Source organism: Poecilia latipinna, unplaced genomic scaffold, assembly GCF_001443285.1.
Source record: "Poecilia latipinna isolate Pla-1442-1.1 unplaced genomic scaffold, P_latipinna-1.0 Scaffold2828, whole genome shotgun sequence".
In the NCBI taxonomy this organism is placed as follows: domain Eukaryota; kingdom Metazoa; phylum Chordata; class Actinopteri; order Cyprinodontiformes; family Poeciliidae; genus Poecilia; species Poecilia latipinna.
Genome location: NW_015115444.1, coordinates 62315 through 70935, shown reverse-complemented (window position 1 = coordinate 70935; position 8621 = coordinate 62315). Strand labels below are relative to the sequence as shown.

The 8621-nt window shown below is 37.6% G+C and overlaps 1 pseudogene; it reads right to left on the bottom strand.

Annotated features, from left to right (window-relative positions):
* Window positions 1–20: 20 nt before the first annotated feature.
* Window positions 21–5833, bottom strand: LOC106939317 (lanC-like protein 3 pseudogene; annotated as a pseudogene).
* Between the last annotated feature and the right edge of the window lie 2788 nt (window positions 5834–8621).

Sequence of the window (8621 nt, the reverse complement as noted above, 5' to 3'; positions counted from 1 at the left end):
AACTCACCATGACAGCAGCATCATTTACAGATATTACATTAACTGAATAAAACAGAGTTCACATATAAGACCACCGTCTTGTGAGGTCACCAATAACATCAGGTATGTTATGCCAGCAACAAATGCCATGTATGTCACTTGAGACCATCTAGGTCACTCTTCAACCACAAGAGACTTTGTGTCACATTTTCCACCTGCGCAGTACCATAATAACTCAGGCCAAGTAAACAAACAATGTTGTAAAAGATTTATCAGTTTCTTCTTTCGTCTTTACGTTTCACATTTAATTTTCATTCAATTAAAAACATATGTTACTGATCCCAAAGGGAAATATAACATTTAAAGGGAATTGGCCTATTATGCAAAATTCACTTTTTGCACAATTTAGTACTTCCACTTGGGTCTCTACTGTTTTTATATGTTAACATTTTTGTGGTGTGTGGAAAATTGTGTTTTACTGCACTGACGCTCCGTTTTCTGCAATCTCAGATTATGACTATTGGGTTGAATTTGTCTGTATCGCCTCATCAGGTAATTTGGAAGAGGATAAATTAAAGTCATTTTACAATTGCCTTAGTTTGAAAGCGTGACAAACTGAATCACGTGACATAAAAGACATAAATCATGTCATCACTCAAAGATGTGTGGTTGACGTCAAATTTAAAGCTGACCTTTGACATCCAGAAGCAAGAGAAATGACATAGTCGATTTTAATATAAGCTTATGAAGTGTTGTATCACTAATGTGGTGCAAATATTAATAATATAAAATGTTCCTTTTCCAAATGAAGCGTTGGGGCAACAAATTTCAGGGAATTTGGTTTTTATCCACGGGATCACTTCAGAAAATGAATAACATCACTAACTAAAGATTCATATTAACATGCATATTGCTATATTTACAAAACACCACACTTTCAATTCATTAGACAGTTTTCTATTGTTCTACTACTGAAGGAAATGATTTCTTATTTGAAAATATCATCAGCAAAAGCTGAGGTTATGTTTCCAGGTCTCTTTGTGATATTAGTGGTCAGTCAGGGTGTAATAATGAAGTTTATTATCAGAACTGCTTGGTGAAAATCGCGGTGTCTGCCTCACCTCAATGCCCAGCTTCTGCTTCAGAACCAGAGCGGCGCACAGGTAGCCCGCCCTCCCCACGAACAGCTCGTCCGAGCCGCACTCCAGGAAATTGAGGGGCGCACACACCTCCCACAGGTTCCGAAACTTGGTCAGCGGCTTTACGAAATCCGCCAAGCCCAGGGACTTGTATATCATCGCGGCAACGGCGTAGATGCCCGCCCCGCCGAGCAGAAAGGCGGCTCGCATGTTTTGGTCAGGCTCCGCGTCCGCGTACCTCACCGACACGTCGATGATCTGCTTGGCCGTCTTCAGGTAGACGTCCCGCTGCTCGGAGAACAGCGGACACTCGCTGACGTGGTACAGCATGTAAGCGACTCCGGCCGGCCCGTCGTACAGCCCTCCATCGCAATCGCTGATGTCGACCGGGATCTTTTTTAGGATTTTGTCAATTTTGGCAACGACCGCCGGGAGGACGGCCTCGGCGCTCTGGCCCGGCAGCAGCGCGCCTCTGTAGTCGGAGAAGCGGTTCGCGAAGCAGCGGGTGTTCTCCATCAGGCCCAGGTTGGGGTACCAGAAGCGGCACGGCCACGGCGAACAGGCAGATCTGTGCTCCCTTCTCAAGGTATCCAAGGATGAGAGAAGAAAAACAGTTTGACTGCACCAGCAGGTCCCATCAGGCCGCAGCTGATTGGATGGGAGCAGTGATGGATGGATGATGGGTGCAGGCAGTCCGCCTCCAAGAGCTCCACCAACACACAGGTGGAGGAGATGGTTTACATCAAGCCATGTTTATTACTGATACTTTGGAATATTCTGGAAGGAAAATATGTTTTTTTTATTTTATTTTTTATTTTTTTAACGTGTTTTGTTTTTCACGTTTGCTGCATTTTTATTCTACTCCCCATTTACTCTGGTGCATCTAAATAAAATCCAGTGCAGCCAAGTTACCTTCGGACTGTCCATCTGTGAGTAATTAAAGGAGACATAAATCTAGCTGTTCAGTGAGGGCCATGTAGATTTGTTTGAGAACATTAGTGAGCAAACAGCATCAGGGTGGACATGAAGCCCACTGGGATATTTTGAAAGACATAGAAATCCATCTGCGTTGATGGGAGTGGAAATCACTAATCACAGGAACAGCAAGAAGAACCATGGTATCTCTGGAAGAGAATATACTTCCTAGCCCAGTAATGGATTGAATTATGGATGTGAGCTACAGAGATCCACAGCTCAGATGTGAACAGGGTAACTATTAGTTCTGCTCTCCTCAAATCCAACCTTTACAAGAGAATAGTACAAAGAAAGCAATTGACCAAAAAGTCATTTGAAGTCCTGACAGCAGTTTGTGACAAGGCTCAGAGAGCAGAAACCATGTAGCTGAAGGTGGCAGAGGAGACCAAAATGCCCCAAAGATATTTGGACCATCTATCCATAATTAAAGCATGTTAATCTCTAAAGACTAACTTTATAGAGTAGCAACAAAAATCCTTTTAAAATCTTGTTGGTTAACTTTGCTTGTCCATTAAATACAATCTGTTTTTAGAATATAATTTACCTTCATTGTAGATTTTCAGTGTTTTCCCCTCCCCTCTCTTTTTAGCATCTGACACTAATTCTGTTTTTAGATAGACATATTTTTTCTTTTTAATTCAATCACAAGTTACTTCTGCATAATGCATTATTGACGGATAAATGATAGCTCTATGCTTTATTGTCCCCGCAGAGGAGTTTTGACTTGGACATCATGTGCTAAAAATGATAAATTAAATACGCTGCAAATAGCAATGTTGAACACTAGTACCACAATAAAAATCTAAATGCACATATTAATCAATAAAAACACATATTGCGCATTCCTGCATATCCAACAAGTAAACAAACCAACAAATCAGACCAGAGCACTTAATGAAGCACTTAGTATAATGAAATGTTGTGAATTTACCTGGCAGCTGTTGTTGTCTTCCTGTTTTATCGTCTGTCCGCCTTTCCTTCTGTCTGAAACCTTCAATCTGACTTTTATTTCTACTGCAGCAGCTGGAGTGTCCTCCAGCGCTTTGTTCTCTATTGGATTCAACATAATTTACTTCTGCAGCTGTTTCAATCAATCAATTTCATAGTCAAAGGAGAGTTTGACAAAAGGGAATGAAGATTTATTTTTTTATTTTTGTTTTCTATCTGTTTTTAGGTATTTATATACATAGCAGATTTTAATTTCTACTTGCTGGTCAGGTAGTTTCCTATCTGCTGTTTTTCCTCAGTAAAACTTTACTGTAACTGTTTAGTTGAGTTCTAAAGCCTGGAAAAAGTCCATGAATTGAAGCTTGTCCTTGTTTAAACCTCTCACTAATAATCAGTTTTCAATAACCAGATCAGCAAATCGCTGTGAATTTATTTTTAAGTTAAAGTTATTTATCTGGTGTGTTTGTGTCAGGGAATAATTCTCCATTTTGTTTTGATCTATGCTTAAAGAGCCTGTTATTCTCCTTCTCATAAAAGTAAAATGTTCAGTTGCAGGAGTTCACCCTTTCATTATTTCTCATGTGTTGTTACAATATTCTGCTTTTTCAAAGTTTAATCTGTGTACATTTCCTGTTTTACAATACATATCTAACCTTAATCTTAAATCAGTCCATCAAAGATAATTGTTTCCAGCAGGTGGCGCCAGAGGCCTGCAGGCTCAGCCAGCTACTGTCCATGGTGCTGAAGAAAACCTGCCGGGTTTTGTGACTTAAAAAGGCGCAGACATTGTTCTCGTCGTGTGCGGTGGGTTACAGTCATACAAAACTATATTTTTGTGTAATTTGTTAGCTCTGAAAAGTGCAAACACAAAGCAATCTGAAAACAAAAGTAACCACAGAAAGATTTATCATAAACAACAAATACAAGTTTTAATTACAACCAACCTTCCCCACGTATTTCTGAAGCTGTATCAAAACTAAAAGCTAACCACACCTATTGAGTTTAATATTAAAAATAATAATAATTAATATGTTCAAGTTGGATAATGGGAACAGATGTGAAATGGCATCCCCTCTTCTCCCACAATGTTAAAGGTTGAGTTTCTGTCCAGTTTAGCTTTAGTTTTGTTTAGTTTTGACCTGATCTCATTTACTCAGTCTTTGAAGTGAAAGATGTCCAGCTGAATTTTGAATTGTGTGTTCCCTACGCTCTTTCTTCAAACTCATAAACTATAACAACCATTTAAAAAAAGCAATAAATATCCGAGGTAAACAAGAGCAAACCGTTTTTACGAGAAGTATAAGCAGGTTGTTATTGTGCTGCATTAAAATGATGATTTAATTGGCCTCTATGTAATTGGAAGAGAGACATATGGACACCTTTCTGACAAATTTTAATCGGAGTTTGATGGATTAATTGATATTAATTGATATTAAACACCCCCGAAACATATGTCACATATATCATATGATGGCAACTTTGTGACCTCCTAACCTCCCTCAGTGACCATCTGCTCACCATTAACTCCTCCCGAACTCAAAGCCCACAGATAGCCAGAATAATTGTAAGTGAATAGTGAATAAATAAATATGCTATATTCTAAACCATGTTGAATTAGATTGAGAATGTTGTAACTACCTCTGGTTTTAAACAGATTGTCTTCTTGATACACGGCGTTGGAATTATATGCCTTTAACTCTTGTTCCATAAGAGACAGAGAAACCAGAGAGTCTTGCTGCGTGTGCGTGCGTGTGTATCTGTCCTCAAGCATAAGAAACCTGCAGGATACGTCTGACAATCCTTCAGACAATAGCTTACGGTGCGTTATTTGGTGTTGGACTACAGATAAGTGCTGGATCATACTCTTTAGCAGGACATAAGATAACCTTTAGCTAGGCAAGAGGGGCTGACCTCTGTGACATATGTTTCGGGAGAGGAATGGGGGGGGGGGGGTTAATAATATCAACTAATATCAATTAATCCATCAAACTCCGATTAAAATTTGACAGAAGGGTGTCCATATGTCTCTCTATTGGATGTGATTGGATTAGAAGGAGTCACCTTGACTGAAATGAAATTTAGTCCAAAATTTGATTCTAATCAGAAGTGCCAGGTATTTGAGCCTGTTCATCATGTCATTGCATTTGTGATGTTAGTTATGAATTGTCTCTGTATTGAAATGAAACTGAATGAAGCTTGGATTAAAATGAAACAACTGGGCTGAATTTAGTTAATAATTATCTTCTGAATTCACACTAAAAAGATCAAATAAACTGAATGAAATGTATTTATTCTGGTCATATTCCTTTTGGGGGTTTTTAAATGTTATTCCTGTAGCTATAACACTTCACCCAGTGAATCTACATTTGTATCTGACATTTGCATCTGTCACAAAATAAAATTGGAAGCAAAAACTTAAGTACGAGCTATTATTGAACATCTACTGTGGCACCTAAGGACCAGATAGGCGACTCATTAAGTTCCCAGACAAGATGTTCTCACCAAGGATACAACCTAAATCTTAGATGACAGTGAGGCAGTGAAATAAAATAAGAGCTTCTCATCATAAATTAGCATTTTAATGACATTAGATTTTAAACAGCCTGTTGCACTGATTACTAGAGCCTTGTTTTGAAGTGCATCTGTGACAATTTTGTCTGAAGGACTGAAATGACTTGTAGTTTTAATTTAGACCTAATTTTCCTCCTGCTGCCGCCACCGGGATCCTTATTTCATGCATAAGAGATTCTCTACATGTCATATTTATTAGAAGGTCCGAGTTTTCTCACAGCTGCATTATCTGATCTTTCTCATCAAATGTTTGTCTTTAATTAAAATAATTTTTTTTTAAATCAAAGAAATTGTATGTTTCTCTGTTGTAATAGCAGATTTTCGTGCATTTTGTGTGATACAGCTTAATACAGGGGAAAATCAGAAAAGTGAAAAGTGTGCCATGAAAATATATTAAGTCAAAACTTTTACAACCACTATTTTTGTTATGGCACCCCTGAGTCTTTTGGCATGATGCAGCCACCACCATACCTCACTAGGCTTTTCAGTGAGTTCATAGAGTTTTACATAAAGACCCAAAGTTTCGTTTTTCCCCTACATGTGGCTGCGTCGAGCCTCAATTGGGCTCCTTGTAGCTCCTTTATTTTTTTCCCCTCCTTACCTATTGGCGTCAGACATGCGGAGCGATAAACAAAGTAAAAATAAATAAGACAAGATCTGTGTCAACTACAAATCAACAAATATTCTCTTGTTGAAGAAGACAGACATCTCACGTATTCGTCAGAACTTTGTCTCATTGTGTCATTTCCAACACGAGCCTATCTGAGTCGAGGCTGTGATTGTAAGAGACGCATTTGAACATTTTAATTTGAAAGCAGCGTCTGTTTGAAAAGACACGGATATAAAAGGAGAGGATGAATGCCACGCTGATACAGAGGTGTTGGCAAAAGGTCGGCGTATGAATACTGAGGTAATTAAAATTTCAAGGCTAAGTGCAATTTCTCGGCTCCAAAAATGTAACTTGAAGCAAAGCAATTTCAAGAAAGGCAAGACTTTTCAGAATATTTATGAAAATGTGAGCAAGAGCTGCAGTTCTGGTTATTATTGGGGGGAAAAAAGAGAGAAGAAAACAGCAGTGGATCAGCATCTGCTTCTGAGGCGTGTCTGTTTATGTGTTTTGATAAAAGTCTTCTTAGAGTCTTACTTTAAAGCTGCTCTTTTCTCAGACTCACATTATGGACAAGTTAGAAAATTAAATTTTTCTTTCTAAATATTTTTCTTTTTATTTTATTTTTTGGCATTTTTGAGTAAAAGTTGTCAGATGTGGTCGACAGAAGAGTCGGGAAAATTAAAATAGTTGGAGTCATGCTCGGAGATGCGTGTTTTTCCCCGTCTTATCTGGAGAGATAAAAAAAAAAGAAGGACAAAAAAGACCTCAATTTGCATTTATATGAGAAAATGATGTAGGACTTAACTGGTCCCATCTAATGTGGCAGAAAATAAAGCCTGTACATTTCTCCAGCTTGATATGCAAAAGGCTTTAAAAATGTGGGTGCAGATGAAAACATGGGAGGAGGAGCCACAACAAAAATGACAGAAATGCCAAATGAAGATAATTCATTCAGGTATTTCAAAATGAACAACAGATGAACAGAATCTGGTGCCGCTGCCCAAGTCTCCTTATTATTAAACACAGGGCATCTGTGTGCAGCTTAATGTCAGTGTAAATTCAGCTGTTCTGTGGAAGAGGTTTGTTAGAGAACACCGGAAAAAACAGAAGAACACAGAAGAGAAGGCAGAGAAAACGTTATGGAGAAGTTTAAAGCAGAGTTAGGTTACAAAATAAAATCCAAAAACAAGCAAGCGGTACGGCACTTTGACCAAAATCTCTTGTTTTTACTTGCTATGCAAGATTCTTTTTATTTATTTTTTATTTCAAACACGATAGAAGCATAAAAATCACACACACACAGGAACAAGGAAAGGAAAAGACACATTTTTGTACCACAATAATCTTAACAGGCTCGAAAAGGTGAAGGAAGAAGGAAGATACTTATGAACTCTGACCCCATAAACACATACCATATTTTTTAAATGTACCGTCATTATTAAATCAAATAAAGAAAATAAAATAAAAAATAAAAACATTGGTTAATTAATTTTCCATTTTACGCACACACTCATATGCGTTAGCCTCAGTTTATATGCACACATTAATGATATATCTCTCATGTTTCTACATCTTGTGAAAATAACCTCCTTATATTTCCTTTCAAACTGTATTAAATGTTGACTTGGTTTTAACTCCTCATTTAACTTGTTCCATCATTTTACACCATGAATTGAAATACAAAAACTCTTGTTATCAACATAAATTGACATTGATGCTGACAACAAAATGTAGAACTACATGTTCTGGCCAAATGGCACCAGATCTGAGAAAAGTTATCCTCACAGATGAAGCATAGTGGTAGCAGTATGATGCTGGAGGATTTGTTTCTTTACGGCAAAGCGTGGAAAGCAAAGCAATATGTATGGAGCAAAATACATGACAAACAACGAAGGACACCTGTTAGAGTTTCTACTGGTACATTAGTGCTATAAAACATTCTCTGTTACGAAAATTGACACTTTATATCTATTTTTGGAACCGAAAAAGTTATCTTTTTGTTGGTATGTTGCATGAAATATAATGAAGTTGAGGATATTTTGGTTTCGGGTGAAATTTAAGGAAAATCTTCAAATGTTCATGTGCTTTGATATTATATTATGGGTGTAGGGCACTAAACAGGCAGGGAAACATTGTACAAGCATGGAATTTTGATTTTCTTATTTTAATAATGCATTGGGACAAATAAAAAAACAAAAACAAAAAAAACAGAAGAAGTGCTGGGAATACTGCAACAGAAAAAGGTCAACATCTCAGTACAATGTCCGCATCACACAAAGCTAATTGGTTTATCGGCTCACAGTTCTCTGCTACACTTTCTCATTAGTAATGATAGCATTTAAGTAATTATTTTTCCAATTTGCCACTCTGAATGAAAAGCTTGGACAAGTCCGACTATA